Below are 18,952 nucleotides of genomic sequence, written 5' to 3'. Positions count from 1 at the left end.
GAAAATATACCCTGTCCCGAAACATCTTTAACCTACCTGATGGATCAAGTATCTTCTTGACCACCATATCTCCAAAAGAAGGCGCCTTCCTATAAATGAAAATAGGCTTTTCAGGAAGTACATTCCCTAAAATCCTATCCATGCCCAAAACTGGCCAGTATTTCCTAAAGATGTCCTCTACCTCCCTGTATTGGGCATGGAAATTACTAATAAATCCCCATTCCTGTTTATCACTAGTTGGATGTAACCTTTCTCAACAAACCTATAAACCTATTTTTTATGATTTGCGATTGCTCCAAAAAATCGGCATCAGAAGTGCAATTCCTCCTGACCCGCATAAATTGGCCCTTTGGAATGTTCTTTAGCCAATCCCGATGGTGTCCACTATATATAGAGAGATAACTTTTCCGATCAGTTGGCTTGAAGTATACCTTAGTACTAAGTAAATTACTCTGTCTCATGATGGTAACATCCAAATAGTAAATCTGTCTATCATTCCACTAGTAATCCAGCTTAATAATATTTGGATTAGTATTAAGTTGGTGCATAAATGCTTTAAGACTCACCTCCGATCCAGCCCATATGAAAAACAGATCATCAATTAATCTTTTATAAAATAAAAGTTCACCTCTGTTCTGACTAAATGTATATTTGTCCTCCCACTCACTCATAAAGAGGTTAGCGAAGCTTGGGGCAAACGTAGCCCCCATCGCCACGCCCCTCTTTTGAGTATGGAACCTTCCATCATACCAGAAGTAATTGCAAGTCAAAATTCTAAAGCCATCATCAAAGATTTCTGCATGTAAGGAAGGTCTTCACGTTTACTGAAAGCCCAAGTATCGTGTACAATAATGAGACATCAGTTGTCACTAAATAAATCTCATCATGACTAGGTAATATAACATCTTTCAACAATTGTAGAAGATTTTCGGTATTTCGCAAATAAGCCTTCGTGCTGATAACACTAGTCTGTAGAAACCTATCCAGTTACTGCCCAACTCGGGCTGACACTGAGTCTATACCATTAACAATCGGTCTCTCTGGTGGTTTAATGCTATCCTTATGGATCTTCGGTAGAGTGTAAATGATGGGTATATGACTAAAACTAGGAACACGGTTTCTTTTTTATTAATCACTCTCCTATCGTACCCATATTAAATTAAATCATTGCGCTCCCTTTGATAACAATTAGTAGGATCTTTATTAGGTGGTTCATATGTTTCATTATCTGCTAGCATCTCAGATAATTGGGAGTGATAAAACTGCTTATCAAGCAACACCACACCGCCTCCCTTATCTGCTGGATGAATTATAATATTTTTTCTTTTCTCAAGCATTTCAATTTCATTCTCTACATGTCTAGGGTTAATGCTCTTTTTGGGTGTCAGACCATCAAGATCTTTCAAGACCAATTGCTTAAAGACCTCTATGTGGTGATTAGTTGTTGAGGGTGGATTAAACAAAGATCTATTCTTCAAACCACTATCTACACCCACAGTCCTAGTTTCCACACGATTGGCCACATTAGTCCCTCTACCCAAAAACATTTTTTTTATATTTATTTACCTTATATATTTATAGATATCAATGTACACATTAAATTTATTAATGGGTTTCTTTAAAGTACACTTCAAATCTGCATTCAGAATATTTGTCTCCTTGTCTGATAACTGTACGTCCGTGAGATTATAGATGCCTCTGATTTGGTCTCCCTTCTCCTTTTTCTTTTGGATTCTATGTCCTTCCCTACACCCTCTTCCTCTTCTCTCTTTACCATATTGGTAGGTGGGTGTGGGCCTTCCCATTGAGGGGGACGCCACCATCCCTGATCTCGGAGATTGATAAATCAGGGACCTCTATGGTCTGCCTCCCGTCTCCTGAAGGGGACCTCTTCTTCCTCTCCCTAAAACAGGGGGAATTGGTTCTTTTGGATGGGGATATTCCGGAATGGTCTCCTCTCTCAAGTCATACAAGGGTGCAGACTCGTTGGAGGTAGATGGATACGCATCCTGATAACCTCCATATGGTTTCGTGTTTCCATTATTCATTTTAATTTGGTGATTACCACCTCTCCTCGTTCATCTATTTCTCTTGCCCCTATTTATTGTTTTAAATTTCGAAGTTGTTGCTTCATTAGACCCGAACGCAGATTATTTTTCAACTGTTTCTTCTGCCCTCACATTAATATTGGGTGACTTACCCTTAATGGGTCCCTGATTGGCTCTCAGAGGTCCAATAATATTAGAAGAGGAGTTTTGCCATAAATAAATATAATTATTTCTAAAATCGAACTTATCTCTAAAAATATTTTTTTACTTTTTTTTTCTGGGTTTCCCTATCTACCTGCTACAATTATTTCTTAATCCCATTATTAAAGTTAATTACCTGGGGTGTCTCTTTAGTGGGATCCACTTTAATTTATAGGTCACTGATTTTTCTCTCTAAGATCTGCATCTTTTTCTTTTCCTTTTCAAAACCAGTTCCTGAAGTCTCATACCAACACAATTGAAAAAAAATGTAACCACTCTTTAGTGGATTCCATGTCATCTAAACCATCCTGCGGAGTCACCTCCCACCTAATACTCCAAATGATTATTTTTTCTTTCAAATAATGCTCAAATGTAAAGATATCCCACCGTGTTTTAACTTGTTTCTCCAACACATTCCCCAAGGTGGATAAGGTACCGATCAGGTCGACATTCTCCTCAAAATTACCCTCATTGGAGGACAGAGATTCAAAATCATGCTTAGAATTACTAAGAAACTGGATTGTATCCATGGCTGCTATGGGTTAAATAAGTAAATAAAATCTATCTAAAATGTGGTAAACAGTAAGACCATATGACCAAAACCAGCGCACATTAGACCCAAACAAATAGAACTCAAATAAAAATGTAAATGCACCTATAGCAGCTACTATAAACCAAATCAAAATCAATGTAAAATGCTGAAAGAGCAACAACTGATCTATTAAGCACTAGCAGCGCTTATTATTAATTAAAAAAAACTAAAATCTTAAAACAGCCCAAGTGTAATCTACCCAGTGAATGGTGATCATACGTTTATGTTGTCTGGAGATACTCTGGGTGATAAAATCAAACGTCCCAATCACCACACCTCGAGAAGCAATCCCCTTCAGATAACGCACTCACCAGAAACAAATGGATTAATCGCCTTATAATTAACCATATGACTGTGATCCAATGGTTAATCCTCGATCCAAAATTTGTTGCTTATAAAAAAAAAAATATGAGGCACATAGCGTAATCCAGTCAGAGTTATTTGTTGATCCAAAACCCCCCTAAAATACACTCACAATGAATATAGATAAACACTGCAAAATGACATAAATTGAATGATTCAGTACATTCGGAATCTGTCAACGCCTTCTTGAAGGTACTACAAGGATAAACATTTGAATGTGCTATTAGTATGATGTATTTGAGTTTACAGTGTATTTAGTTTGCATCAATTATGATGTATAGTGAGGAGGGGTCCGATTTGGTCTCTTGGGGACTGTCTATTGGGATATGTGAGTACCGGTGGCTAAGATTGTAGATTACCCTAATTGTATACCGCTCATGTAGATTTAAAAATAATGTGACATGTATGCAATTAGGAAGGGATGTCAATCTTTTTGATTACTCCCTGCTGATTTGCGTGGTGCGACGCATGCAATTACGAGGTTTGCCAACATTAGGTAGAGAGGGTTAATACCCTACGACGTTAGACTATAAGTGGGAGAGGTCAGGACATGTGGCCACGCCCGCTGATGAAGACGTAATGACGAAACGTGTTCAGGGCATGACCATGCAGCCTCTGTGAGTAACAGACTGTTCGTATCTACCCGGGAATCACCAAACTTGAGTACCTACAAGAGGGCGGTGAGAGATATCTTGAATGTACTAAATCACTTGATTTATGTCATTTTGCTGTGTTTATCTATATTCATTGTGAGTGTATTTTAAGGGGGGGGGGGGGTTTTGGTCAATAAATATCTCTGACTGGATTACACTATGTGCCTTATATCTTTTTATTTATGAGCAACACATTTTGGATCGTGGATTAACCATTGGATCACTGTTATATGGTTATTATAAGGCAATTAATCCATTCATTTCTGGTGAATGTGTTATCTGAAGCGGATTGCTTCACAAGGTTTGATGATTGGGACGTTTGATTTGATCACCCAGAGTATCTCCAGACAACATAGGCTTTTGGTCACCATTCACCGGGTTGATTACCCTTAGACTGTTTTAAGATTTTAGTTTGTTTTATTATTAATAAGCACTGCTAGTGCTGGATAGATCAGTTGTTGCTCTTTCAGCGTTTTATATTGATTTTTATCTATCCAGTGGAGAGATTTTTTTAGTTTATGTCAAATAATTTCTACAAGGAGATCTGGAACACAGCCAGTTTGAGATATTTATCTTGGGTCTCCTTTTGTAAAGTTTCAAGCCTAGTGATGCATATAAGTAATGAGTCCTTATGAACCATAAGTTGGCATTCAAGTTTCGGGTTTTGGGATATTGTTTTTTCTCTTACGTAAGCTTTGTGTGTTTCTCATATTATGTAGAGAGATGCTCATTCATTATCATTTTCTTTAAAAAAGGATTGTAAATTAAATTTCAAGGAATCTACAAATATAGGATTGTTAAGGAAGATTTTTTCTGATCTCCAATAATTTGATTTTTAATCATGATTAGCTATTCTTATGTCTTATTGGTGCGTGGTCCAACAGTGTGATATTATGAATAGTGGCAGACAGGGTCCTGATGCAGATGGAACTCCCTATCTAGTCTAGAAAATGAGGAGTGTATCATACAAATGTATGTAAAGTTTTTCATTGTGGGATGTAAGATTCTGCACACATCTGGGATTTGCATTTTGTGTAGAACATGTTTAATTTATTTAGCTTAGAGCGGGCTTTTAAAGTGCAAAGATATCTAAAAGGCTGTTTGGACACATGTGGTCATCTGCCAGTATGATAAGGCCATCTATAACGCCTTCCATTTCAGCAAGTGTAAAGGACAGGAAGCCAATTTGGTTTTTAATTGCGCAATACATATTTGCTACAGACATGTTTGTTTCACCTGTTTTACATTTGAAGAACCATAATCTTCCCATGGCCTCTCGTAGCTCACCTTCCAGTATGAATAGAATGAACTTGCCAACCCACATGATCTGCACTGGATGGGGTTAGCAAATTGCCAGAAAGGCAAGTTGGGGCAAAAAGAACCTAGGTTGAGCACTCGTTGTCCATTGAGAACTACAAATTCTTTGTTGTGGTGGCAGATGAGACTTGTAGTTTATTCATTCACAATTCTCTGCGACAGGAGCCCCAACCTGTTGTCGTGTGTGTGTGTGTGTGTGGGGGGGGGGGGGTTGGGATGCTGAGCAACATGTCAGCAACACCTTAAATATGGGTGTAATATGTAACATTTTTCTTAAATTATAGATAGCCTTTAAGCCTTGAAAGGGAAAGCTAGAAGCTGAATTGTTGCCTTGCACAGCTGCTCCAAATTCCATCTGCTCAAGTTATAGTAAATGCCTCACGTTGTATTTTGATTACTGTAATTGGTTAATTTACGTAACTAGAGTATTTGTCATACTTATTTATTTTTTTATTTTACATTCCATTGACATTTTTCTACATGGTTACCTACTGGCCAAATAGTCTAGTAAAAGTTATAAGGGTTGGGATACACTAAAACACTGCCATGGGTTCTTACAAGGGTTTCCTTTTATTCATATGATGTAAACGTGCTTTGTAGCAACAGTGACATGTATGCAAAAAGACAGGTAAAAGAATAAAGAGACGCAGTAAAAAAACTGCTACTGTAACTACTCCTACTACTAGACACCTCCGGCAGTGTTATAGTTTGTCAAAACCCCCATCACTGTTTGGACAGAAAGCTTGGTCTGCTGTAAATGTTGAGAAAAACAAAGACATTCGAAATGTAAATGGTCTGATATACTGAATACAATCAATTCATGTATTTAGAACATTCAGTTATTGGAATATTTTATTTTCAATAATAATGGTCCTTTGGGTTTATACAAGGATGACTGGAGTTATCCGTAGATCTTCAAATGTTTTCTACCCTCTATAGCTTAGTATTGTGATCTTTATATGACCTTCTTGGTGTTTACTAGCTTACTTCGTTACGAGAGAAAAACTTAAAACCCAATTAGAAACAAAAAGTCATAGAGGATGTGAACATATTGTTTTCTCTAAATAGCCAGATGTTCCTTTGAGTCCTGGAGGCAGTAAGGCCTAAGAAATAAAAGGTTTGAAACTATTGTTTTAAGTTAACGGTGAATTTCGAAAATCTGCCTCTTCCCTTTAGCAAATAAAATTCTAATACAGCACCATAAGCATAGTAATATTTTGTTGCTACGCATCTATATCCTGCTTTCATTGATTTTAAGAGTGTTAACCTTATCACAATGAGTAATACCTACTGCATTGCTAAATTTGTGTAACAAGCATTAACATTTTAAATTAGCAACTAAGAACAAAACAAGTGCTTTCCTTTAATTTTATGACCATTTATGTCTATAAAGATAGCCAGAAGTGAGTTTAGCAGTAAATGTTTCTGTCATAAATTGTGTTCACTGAGTGTTTAAATGTAACTCTTTGAGTTCCAATGGTATAGAATTCGATTTTTGTTTCTTTAGTTTAAGAGTATCCATCTTATTCATTAAAGAATTTCTATTTCCAAGTGCTATACAGGAGATCAAGTCATAGCTAAGAAAAATATAAAAGCCATTAGTAAATAAATATCTGCCTCGGTAGATTTACAGTATATTCATATGCATAGTATGGGGCCCTGTCTTTGAATGGTTGTATTTGTTACCTACTGTGTATAGTATCTCCTATATTGTTTGGACAGTTTTATGATACACAATGCTGTGATTTACTATGTTTGTTATTAATTTTCTATACTGCTTTTAAATGTGGGCGTCAAGTTGTTATAATGGCCATAGAGCTGTATGTGGTTGTTTGTGGACTATATTTATATTAGTATTATTAATATACAGGATTTATATAGCACCAACATTTTACACAGTGCTTTCAGTACAGTTACAATACAATAAAATGCAAGTGGGTTAAGAGGGTCCTGCTCATAAGAGCTTACAATCTGAGAGATACCATTTATTTTTCAAAGTATAAGATGGTTATATGTAGCTTTTCTTAGTTTCAGGTAGTGTGTTACACATAGTATATTACATATCTTGATGTTTTGTTGTGGAAAGAGATTACATTTAGAATTTGCAACATGATGTTAAAGACTTTGTTTTGAACCGCATTTGTTCATGTTAATGGTCTGTGTTGTAGTAAAATTTGAAAGGATGGGTGGACATTAATAAAAGGGCTTGGCCTAGGAGTTTCCATAGGGGCTTCATCAGTCAAGTGTTCCTAGAGTAACACCAACCAGCATGGCCCTGCAGGGAAGCGGAGAAGTTTTCAAAGTCCACTTACCCACCCTGCCTAGCACTTCTGCAACAACACAAGAAAAAGAGAGCTCACGATCACCCTAGTGTAATACAGTTTATTGATATATTACTAAACCACCATAAAATGCATTCAATAAGATTCCAATATAATACACCATGTCTAATCTTGTCACAAATCTCTGAAGACCGGCGTTTCCGGCTTGTAGCGGCTAACAGGCTCCATTGAGAGCTTGTACAGAACTGGACCTTACAGCAGCCATAGGGGGGAGTTGTGACAAGATGAGACATGCGGTTTTATATTGGAATCATGTGGGTGCATTTCATAGTGGTTTACTAATATATCAATAAACTGTATTACACTAGGGCAGTCGTTCATGCTCTCTTTTTCTTGTGTGCAGCGTACTTCCATTACCCAGTTGGATTGCTGTAAAGCAGCAGCGCCCAGCAGTGTGATTTTGTACAGCTTCCTTGAACTCTGTTATTGATGTTCAAGTTGTTAAAGTGCAGCCCAACAACTGAGACTTTTTTGTTTGTTTCCAGCTGAATATACAGTATCTCACAAAGTGAGTACACCCCTCACATTTTTGTAAATATTTTATTATATTTTTTCATGTGACAACAGTGAAGAAATGACACTTTGCTACAATGTAAAGTATTAAGTGTACAGCTTATATAACAGTGTAAATGTGATGTCCTCTCAAAATACCTTAACGCACAGGTATTAATGTTTAAAGCGAGTACATCCCTAAGTGAAAATGCCCAAATTGGGCCCAATTACCCATTTGCCCTCCCCGGTGTCGTGTGACTCGTTAGTGTTACAAGGTCTCAGGTGTGAATGGGGAGCAGGTGTGTTAAATTTGGTGTTACCGCTCTTACTCTCTTATACTGGTCACTTGAAGTTCTACATGGCACCTCATAGCAAAGAACTTTTTTAAGGATCTGAAAAAAAGAATTGTTGCTCTACATAAAGATGGCCTAGGCCATAGGTCAGCAACCCGCGGCTCCGGAGCCGCATGCGGCTCTTTTGAACTTTTGCTGCGGCTCCGGGGCGGATGCTAGCGAGGGGAGGAGGCGCACTGTGCGCCCCGACACTCCCCACTGAGGCGCTGTCCTGGCTGTGACATCGCATGGGGGGTGGTGCGTGCATTAGTCACGCACCGTCCCGACGTCACCTTCCCGCCCACTGCCAGAGAGGAGGGCAGCGGCGCAATGCAGTTCGAAGAAGACATCCGTCCAGACTCCCGTCAGCAGCAGCACGCCAGGCACCAGTGTGAGGTAAGTGAAGTTATGCCTCAGCGGGGGGGGGGGCACACACTGCTTTGAAGGGGGCACGCACGCATGCTGGTCTCTGCATTAAAATGGGGCATGTATGCTGGTCACTACATTGAAAGGGGCATGTATGCTGGTCACTACATTGAAAGGGGCATGCATGCTGGTCACTGCATTGAAAGGGGCATGCATGCTGGTCACTACATTGAAAGGGGCATGTATGCTGGTCACTTCATTGAAAGGGGCATGTATGCTGGTCACTGCATTGAAAGGGGCATGTACGCTGGTCTCTGCATTGAAGGGGGCATGTACGCTGGTCACTGCATTGAAAAGGGCATGTATGCTGGTCACTGCATTGAAAAGGGCATGTATGCTGGTCACTGCATTGAAAAGGGCATGTACGCTGGTCACTGCATTGAAAAGGGCATGTACGCTGGTCACTGCATTGAAAAGGGCATGTACGCTGGTCACTGCATTTAAAGGGGCATGTACGCTGGTCTCTGCATTGAAAGGGGCATGTACGCTGGTCTCTGCATTGAAGGGGGCATGTATGCTGGTCACTACATTGAAAGGGGCATGTATGCTGGTCACTGCATTGAAAGGGGGCATGTATGCTGGTCACTGCATTGAAGGGGGCATGTATGCTGGTCACTGCATTGAAGGGGGCATGTATGCTGGTCACTGCATTGAAGGGGGCATGTACGCTGGTCACTGCATTGTGGTATGATCATTGGGCATAGCAAATTTTGCTATGGGGCCCTGTGATTTCTAATTACGTCCCTGTTTTCGACCCCCCCCCCCCCCCCCGGTAGGTTTTGCGGCTCCCAGTTTTTTTTTTCCTTCGGAAATGGGTCCAAGTGGCTCTTTATGTCTTAAAGGTTGCAGACCCCTGGCCTAGGCTATAAGAAGATTGCCAAGACCCTGAAACTGAGCTGCAGCACGGTAGCCAAGACAATACAGCGGTTTACAAGGACAGGTTCCACTCAGAGCAGGCCCCGCCATGGTCAATCAAAGTAGTTGAGTACACATGCTTAGCGTCATATCCAGAGGTTGTCTTTAGGAAATAGTCATATGAGTGCTGCCAGCATTGCTGGAGAGGTTGAGGGGGTGGTGGGTCAGCCTGTCAGTGCTCAGACAATACCCAGCACCCTGCATCAAATTGGTCTGCATGGCTGTCGTCCCAGAAGGAAGCCTCTTCTAAAGATTGTGCACAAGAAAACCCACAAACAGCTTGCTGAAGACAAGCAGGCTAAAGACATAGATTACTGGAACCATGTCCTGTGGTCTGATGAGATCAAGATAAACTTATTTGGTTCAGATGGTGTCAAGCATGTGTGGTGGCAACCAGGTGAGGAGTACAAAGATAAATGTGTCTTGCCTACAGTCAAGCATGGCGGTGGGAGTGTCATGGTCTGGGCCTGCATGAGTGCTGCTGGCACTGGGGAGATACAGTTCATTGAGGGAACCATGGATACTGTGACATACTGAAGCAGAGCATGATCCCCCTCCCTTCAGAGATTGGGTTGCAGGGCAGTATTCCAACATAACAACCCCAAAGACACCTCCAACATGACCACTGCCTTGCTAAAGATGCTAAGGGTAAAGGTGATGGACTAGCCAAGCATGTCTCCAGACCTAAACCCTATTGAGCATCTGTGGGGCATCCTCAAACGCAAGGTGGAAGAGCGAAAGGTCTCTAACATCCAGCAGCTCCATGATGTCATCATGGAGGAGTGGAAGAGGACTCAAATGACAACCTGTGAAGCTCTGGTGAACTCCATGGCCAAGAGGGTTAAGGCAGTGTTGGGAAATAATGGTGGCCACACAAAATATTGACACCTTGGGCCCAATTTGGACATTTTCACTTAGGGGTATACTCACTTTTGTGCCAGTGATTTAGACATTAATGTCTGTGTGTTGAGGTATTTTTAGAGGACAGCAAATTTACACGGTTATACAAGCTGTACACTCACTACTTTACATTGCAGCAAAGTTTAATTTCTTCAGTGTTGTCACATAAAACGATATAATAAAATGTTTACAAAAATGTGAGGGGTGTACTTACTTTTGTGAGATACTGTCAGGGCCGGCGCCAGCAATAGGCAGGTTAGGCAGCTGCCTAGAGCGGCAGGGTAGGGAGGGCAGCAAAATCTTTTTTTTTTTGGATTCCAGCAGTGGCGTGGTGTGGCGTGATGTAGCGTTGGGGGGGTTATCTGGGACACGGCGGGATTCGGGAAGGACAAGGTGAGTGACGGCGGGAGCAGACAAGGGGGCGGTGGTGACACATAAGATGCAGACAGTATTGTGCGGCTTGCAGCAGCTGCCCCTGGTTGTCATGTCGGGCGGGCGGCGCCGTCCTCGGGGTGCGGGCATCTATCCCCACACAATGAGTGTGCAGCCCAGCAGAAGGAGGCCGCGCCCGGCCGTGTGGAAGGTGAACTTCAAGGGAAGTTGGGAGCTCAGGAGAGAGAAGAGCTTCACAGCTACCTTCAGTCCTGAAGAGGCACGCAGAAGCATCCGTGGAGTCCCAAAGCCTGGACTCGGTCCCCTCCAACCCCCTCTCTGCTCTGCTCCAGCATCAGCAGTAAGCCCCGGAAGGACAAGGACAAACGGGAGGTACAAGCTGTCAGGGAGCTGCTGGAAGGAGCAGCAGAGCACCTCCAGTATCAATAAGGTATTGGGCATCATACACTGACACAGACCTAACTGCAGATACAGACTGGGATGAGGGGGCAGAGGAGGGACTGGGGTTAGGGACAGGGTTTGAGGTCTCTCTCTCTCTCTCATCTTCCCACCCTCTCTGTCACCCCCACATTCTCTGTCAGCATCCTTTCTCTCTCTCAGCCCCTTTCTCTATCCACCACCCTACATCTATGCCCCCCAGTGTCTCTCTCAGCTGCCCTCTCTGTCATCCACCTTCTCTCTCAGTCCCACCCTCTGTCCACCACCCTCTCTCTTAGCCCCTCTGTCTCTCTCTCTCTCTCTAGGTCTCCCCCTCTTTCCTTCAATCTTTTTCTGAGCCCCCCTGTCTCTCTCTCTCAGCCCCCCTCTGTGTCCGCCACCCTCTCTCTGAGGCCTCCTCTCTCTCAACCCCCCCTTTCTGTCCGCCACCCTCTCTCTGATGCCCCTCTCTCTCAACACCCCTTTCTGTCCGCCACCCTCTCTCTGAGGCCCCTCTCTCTCAACCCCACTTTCTGTCCGCCACCCTTTCTCTGAGGCACCTCTCTCTCAACCCCCCTTTCTGTCCGCCATCCTCTTTCTGAGGCCCCTCTCTCTCAACCCCCCTTTCTGTCCACCACCCTTTCTCTGAGGCCCCTCTCTCTCAACCCCCCTTTCTGTCCGCCACCCTTTCTCTGAGCCCCCCTATATTTCTCTCAGCCCCCCTCTCTTTCTGCCACCCTCTCTCTGAGGCCCCCTGTGTCTCTCTCAGCTCCCCTCTCCATCCACCACCCTCTCTATGAGCCCCCCCTCTTTCTCAGCCCCATCCTCTGTCCACCACCCTCTCTCTAAGCCCCCCTCTCTCTCAACCCCCCTCTCTGTCTGCTACCCTCTCTCTGAGCCCCTCTGTGTCTCTCCCAGCCCCCCTCTCTGTCTGCCACCCTCTCTCTGAGGCCCCCCTGTGTCTTCGCCACCCTCTCCATCTGCCACCCTATCTCTGAGCCCCCTTCTCTCTCAACCCCACCCTCTGTTAATCACCCTCCCTCGGTGCCCCCTCTCTCTCAGTTCACACTGTCTCTCAGCCCCCAGTGTCTCTTAGCCCCCCTTTCTCTCAGACCCCCCTTCTCTCTCATTCCCCCTACTCTCTCAGTCCCCCCTTCTTTCTTATGCCCTTTATTTAAACACAGCCCCCCTCTCTGTCAGTCACCCCTCTCTGTTAGCCACCCTTCTCTCTAAGCCACTCTCTCTCCAGTAGAGATGTAGTGCTCTTCAGTGTGTAGAGAGGTATCTAGAGGTGTAATCAGGGTAGGGGTATCTAGGGAGATGTAATCAGGGTGTGGTGGGTAATCTAGGGGTGTGATCAGAGTGGGGGGTATCTGGGGGTGTAACCAGGGTAGGGGTATCTGGGAAGGTGTGATCAAAGTGGGAGTATCTTGGGGGGGGTATGATCTGGGAGTTTGCTTATGGGGGGGAACCCAGCCATTGGAAGTTTAGTTGACCTCAGCTGCAGTGAGGGGAACTGAGGAATGCATAACCCCACCCCCTAATTACACATTGCCATTTGGTGGAAGTTCAGCACAGCTCCATTTTCAATAGTATGTGACCTCCTTCACATCGCTCCCCATCACATTACAGCCGCAATGTGAAAGTGATACCAGCTTGGTTTTAGACAGGGAGTAGCAAGAGGGCGGTGTGGATGGGTTGGGGGGGGAGGGGGAATGTATCTTCGCCTATGTAGTCAAAAATCCTTGCAATGGCCCCGTCATACTATGCCTCCTTTTTTCATGCCTTGTTTCCTTCTTATTATAAATATACTGGTTTTCATATACATATACATGTGAAACTGGTGTACTGGTTTTCGGGGGAGGTGGGGGGGCAAAGGAGGTGGAGTCAGGGACGGAAAAATGAGGTTTTGCCTAGGGTGTCAAAAATTCTTGCACCGGCCCTGGATACTGTATATTATAAAGGTGGAGAAAGACCTGTACAAGTGCTAGGTTTTTTTTATGTGAACTCCTAGCCCTCCTGACCTAAGCTAACATTGCTCATCCTGGGTAAGAGCCACAGCCTGCTCGATGTGTACATACATCACCTACTATATTCTTTAATGGTGGTTATGCCTGTGCTGTAAGTCCACATAGACTTGTACAGTGCCACCTTGCAAACCTGGAGATGCCATCCACTGCCCTTACGACTTAACTAGTATTAACACAATGCACCAGATGGGACAGGTGTGAAAGAGTCCTAAAACCATGGCATTAACTTGACTTCACAATATATTGACAGGTGCATTTGACCAGCAGTTGACCACATTATGCATTACTATGAACATGTATGGAAATGTAAAAACCATTAAAAGTGAACAAAAGTAAGTCATAAGTTGGGAACTTATAGTTTATTGTAACACCTGTAAATGTTATTTTCATTAGTCAGCATGTAAATGATGATAAAAAAATAAATATATATGAAATAATAAAGGAATTTGTATAATGAATAATATAATTACATGTGATAACCACGACCAGTCCTCATAATATATTATTTTATCATAACAATATTCCTTTAAGTAAAATAGAGAAAAAATTAGGATCGTTTGGGCTCTTGAGGTGTGCATTATGGGCAGATGTGGCAGCCATGAAAAATTACTTCTTCCTAACTGCAAGGCCACATACCTATTCTTTGTATGATGTCACAATGTTACCATGTCACCTGTTTGTATTTACTTATGCAGTGCATGCAGCTGTCCATGTATGCAATTTGTGTTGCCTTGGTTGATTATGGGAGTCGCTTTGAGAGACAGCCGTGCCATTGCAAATGTGATGAACATATAGCTTACAGAAACAAAAAGAGGTGGCAAAGAATAAATAAAGGTAGTTTCTCTAGATATACAGAGAACATGGAAGCAAAATAATGATTAAAGATCAATTGTGACATTGTAAGGTCAGATAAATGTTAAAATTGCTCAACAATCCCCAATCAACAATGCTCAAAAAAAAAAAAAAAACTTACCAGAACAGAGAAAACATGTTACAAATAGCATAGTAAGTTAATTATAACAGTCCATGTGTTTTGTAACATATATTTTAATAATTAATATGTAAATAAAATTGGCAGTATTTTGAAAAATAAAAGACTGACAGATATACCGTATATACTCGAGTATAAGCCGAGTTTTTCAGCACATTTTTTTGTGCTGAAAACGTCCCCCTCGGCTTATACTCGAGTCAAGGAAAAAAAAAAAAATTCCTGTCCGCTCCGACGGGTTTAAGGTTTAAAAATGGCGCCGCCCGTCGCATACATGTCACCGCGCACGCGCCGCCGCCGCTCGTGTAATTTCGGCTATTCCCGGCGCCGCTCGGGAGAGGTCGGGAATAGCCGAAAGTATACGAGCGGCGGCGGCGCGTGCGCAATGATGTGTCGGCGCCGGGCGGCGCCATTTTTAAAATGAAGGCGCCTCTGGAACAGGTAAGTGAAACAGCTTCACTACCTGCCATTATGCAGGGCTGCGGGCACACTACAAGGGATGCAGTGCTGCGGGCATGGTCCACATGTACCATGCCCACAGCACTGCATCTCCTGTAGTATGCCCACAACCCCGGATCCTCTTGTACCATGCCAGTACCCTGCATTCTCCTGCACCATGCCAGTACCCTGCATTCTCCTGCACCATGCCAGTACCCTGTAGTCTCCTGCACCATGCCAGTACCCTGCATTCTCCTGCACCATGCCAGTACCCTGCATTCTCCTGCACCATGCCAGTACCCTGCATTCTCCTGCACCATGCCAGTACCCTGCATTCTCCTGCACCATGCCAGTCACCCTGCATTCTCCTGCACCATGCCAGTCACCCTGCATTCTCCTGCACCATGCCAGTCACCCTGCATTCTCCTGCACCATGCCAGTCACCCTGCATTCTCCAGTACCCTGCATTCTCCTGCACCATGCCAGTCACCCTGCATTCTCCTGCACCATGCCAGTCACCCTGCATTCTCCTGCACCATGCCAGTCACCCTGCATTCTCCTGTACCATGCCCGCCGCTCTGCATTCTCACCCTAGGCTTATACTCGAGTCAATGATTTTTCCCATCTTTTTGTGGTAAAAGTAGGGGTCTCGGCTTATACTCGGGTCGGCTTATACTCGAGTATATACGGTAATTACCTTTTTATTTTAGATAGATTAGCTAAATAGTTAAATAAGTGAGGCACAATTAAATGGTCTGTATTTTTTTTTAATGTACTGTTTTTTTCAGAAGGTACAAAATTAGGGATATAATTTTTATCTTTTTACAAGTTTTTTTTTTTTTTTTTTCCGTTTTTGTTAATACCAATTACTGATACCTACCCCAACTGTTTTGTTTACTCTTCAGCTGTCAGCAATGGTACAAAGCATTTGAAATGTATTTACAAATAAAATTAATTTTCTCTTTCGACAGACAAAGCTCAAGATCTCCTTGGGTTCATGCTGCCTCCTACAGGAGTAGGATACTAGGCAGAAAAAAGTTTGACAACGCCTATAGGGCAGTCCCAGGGGGTATACTCCCACTTCCCACTATAGGTCTTCAGTTTTTTTCTGCCTACTCAGGAGTAAGGACCTAGTTCCTTGCTGGGATCTCTGGTCCTAGCATTTTTTCCTTTTTGAATGGAATTTTTTGCTTCTTTTATTATTTTCTGTTCCTGTGAGAACTACAATCAACTGCTGAACTGGGCGATGAACTGGATCTTCTAGATCCTTACGGTCTCCCCAGTCTGGCCAGCGAGCGCCACCTGACCTCAGCTCTGTGCTAGGTCGGCCGCGACATAGCCCCACTGGACGGGGGCTGGCCGGCGAGTAAATGCCTCGTGAGGATGCATAGCCCGGGTGCCTCTGGCCCGCAGCACCCCATTCCAAGATGGAGTGGTGCCCGTCCGGTTCCAAGGTGTGGTAAGTAGTGTCCCCCCTCTCCCTTGGTCTTTCGGGGTGGACGTGGGCCCCTCCCTGGGATGGTCGGATCCCCGGGTTCCCCTCCATCTCCCCCAGTCCCTCTAAACAATCACTGTGGAACTTTTTTGGCCCATAACCTCCCCCCCCCTCCTCAGTCGCGGTAGGAGCTGGCTTTGCCACATGCTTCAGAAGGGGGGTTGGATGTGGTTGCTGCTGACTGGTCTAACCAGGTTTCACATGGGGGCTTTTGAATGGGTTCCCTGCCTCCTGGTGGTTAGTGACTGGGGCAGGGAAGGCCATTTGGGCTTCCTGCAGCGGTTGTTGGGCTAGGGGAGCGGATGTTTTATTATCCGCTGGTAGCGGACCGGATCAGGCCAAATTTAGGCCGCGGTTTTGCGGCCTTTACGTGGCTGACAGACCAAGCTGTCTGAGCTACTGACCAAGCTGTCCGAGCTTCTGACCAAGCTGGGTAGCGGATGTTTCATCATCCATGGGTACGCGCCTCATGCAGCTGGATCAGGCCAAAAATTCAGGCCGTGGCCTTGTGGCTTACTCGCGGCTGACAGACCAAGCTTTCTGAGCTGCTGTCCAAGATGCTGAAGCTGACAGAGCTGCTGATCGGCATCCGCCCCCCCCCCCCTGCTGCCCTGGGTGGTCCACTGGGCCTCGAGCCCTGAAAAATTTAGACCACGCTTTGCGACCTACTGGGTCGTGGCCTACGGCCTACTGGGCCAGCAGCCATTTTGGGTGCCGCCTTTGGGGGGGCGGCCTTAGTGCATTTAGATGAAGCCCCAAACTCTCTCCCTGGGCATCTGGCGGACTATGCATCCGGGAAAATGCAGCTGGGCCTCCACTGAAATTTAGGCCGTGGCCTGCTACCTGCTGGGCCATATGGTCAGCCTGGCACCTCCCTTGAACCAGGTGGCACTGTGGGGAGCTTCATTTTAAGCTGCAGTGTAGTAGCCATTTGTGTGTGTGAGGGTACTCTGCCTGTGTGTCCACGTCACGGCGAGCGCCCCCCCCCCCCCAAGGCGGGTATGTCCTATTATGTCCTCTATGCAGGGTGACCCTCTTGCTTTTTTGCAGGATCTAATAAGTGGTTCTTTTGTGGACCTTTGGCTGGCATCTCCTTGCAGGACTGAGGTCGGCGGCCTCCCCTGCTTGTTATGTTTTCAGGGAAGTATATAGCGACCCTACTGGGTCTGGGTCCATTCGCTTTGAGCGCTCTGATAGTGAGGATGATTCCTCTTTTAACGCATATGCGCATTAAAAGGCACTGTTGAATGCACTGATTGTTTCAGTGCAGGAAATTTTAAACACGAGGGATGCAGCTGCAGTTGCTGCTGCGTCAGAGACACCGGTCCCCTTGGTGCCCGCAGATCCTCTAAGCGGCAAAACTGTGACAAAATTGTTGAGAGTAAGTGGAGGTGTCCTAAATGCTATATGGCAGTACCTAAGAGTTTCGATAGATGGTATCCCTTGGGGAGTCTCTGTTGAATATTGAGCTGTTCCAACTGTGGTGGACTCTCAGGTCTCCGGACTAAATAAATTCACCCTATTTCCGGTGGAGGAGTCTCTGGTTTTTAAAAGATCCTTTTGACAGGAGAGCCAAGACTTTGGTCCGCCACATGTATACTGTGGCCAGATCGGTCCTTAGGGCGGTGTTCACTATAGAATTGGAGTCCCAGACTTTAACGGAGTGGGAACAGCTTCTCTCTGGCTTTGCGGAGCTGGCAGACCAGTTGGTCCAGGGGTTGCAGTTCATCTGTGATATCTCTCTGGTCCTTAGTCTCTAGACTGTCCGTGACAGCAGTGGTCCTTCGATGCAGGATATGGCTAAAATGAAGGTCTGCGGACCAGACTTCCAAGAAGGCCTTATCCGATCTTTCCTTTGTGGGAGATCACCTGTTCCAATCCTCCCTGGATGATATCATTAGGCAGTATTTCATGGGTCATAGAGATTGCCAGGGACCATCTGATCCCCGACCACCTCTATGGTAAACTGCCGCAGCAGGAGGTTTTATTCTCCGGTTCTCTGATCACACGGGAGAGTGTTGATGGCTTTTACATTGCTGGGAATTGCCGGCTGAAATAAAAAGATATCTGAATGATGCCTGCAGCTGCAGAACCTCATATGACGGCCTACGGTCCGCAAGTGGTTAAATCAAAAGGGGAATTATTTCAACTAATTGTTATGTAATCACAGTGCATGATCCTTTTTAAGGACTTCCATTAAAAGGCTAAAACCCTTTATATGAAGGTTGCTATAGTCACAGCAGATCATTCAATTGCTAGTAGAATGGGCGATACATGGATCCAGTGCAGTCTGACTGCTTATAAGGAAACTAATGGTTAAGGTTGTTAAGTTTGCACATTTCTAAACTGAATTTTCTAGCCGTCCAGGTAAATGTAGCCTGGGAAACACTAAATAGAGCTTAGAGGCAAGTCATAACTATTAATTATTCATATACGATATTGTATATATTTCTTTCTTGCATAAAGATGTTTAAAGAATATACAAAACAACACAGAAAAAAAGGTAGCGAAAAACAAATATGTAGGAAAAAATTTGAAAAAAAACATACTAGAGAGGAATATATAATATTGTACATTAAATTGGCTTTATAATTCAGAGCATTTGACCAA

The 18,952-nt window shown here is 44.1% G+C and overlaps 1 protein-coding gene across 1 annotated transcript in view; it reads left to right on the top strand.

The window, feature by feature from the left end:
• Positions 1-18,952, top strand: part of TBC1D5 (TBC1 domain family member 5) — a 513,309-nt gene that overhangs the window by 309,704 nt on the left and 184,653 nt on the right. The window lies entirely within an intron of this gene.

Source organism: Pelophylax lessonae, assembly GCF_965119305.1.
Source record: "Pelophylax lessonae genome assembly, chromosome: 5".
Classification (NCBI taxonomy): Eukaryota; Metazoa; Chordata; class Amphibia; order Anura; family Ranidae; genus Pelophylax; species Pelophylax lessonae.
This window is presented reverse-complemented; position numbering and strand designations above follow the sequence as displayed.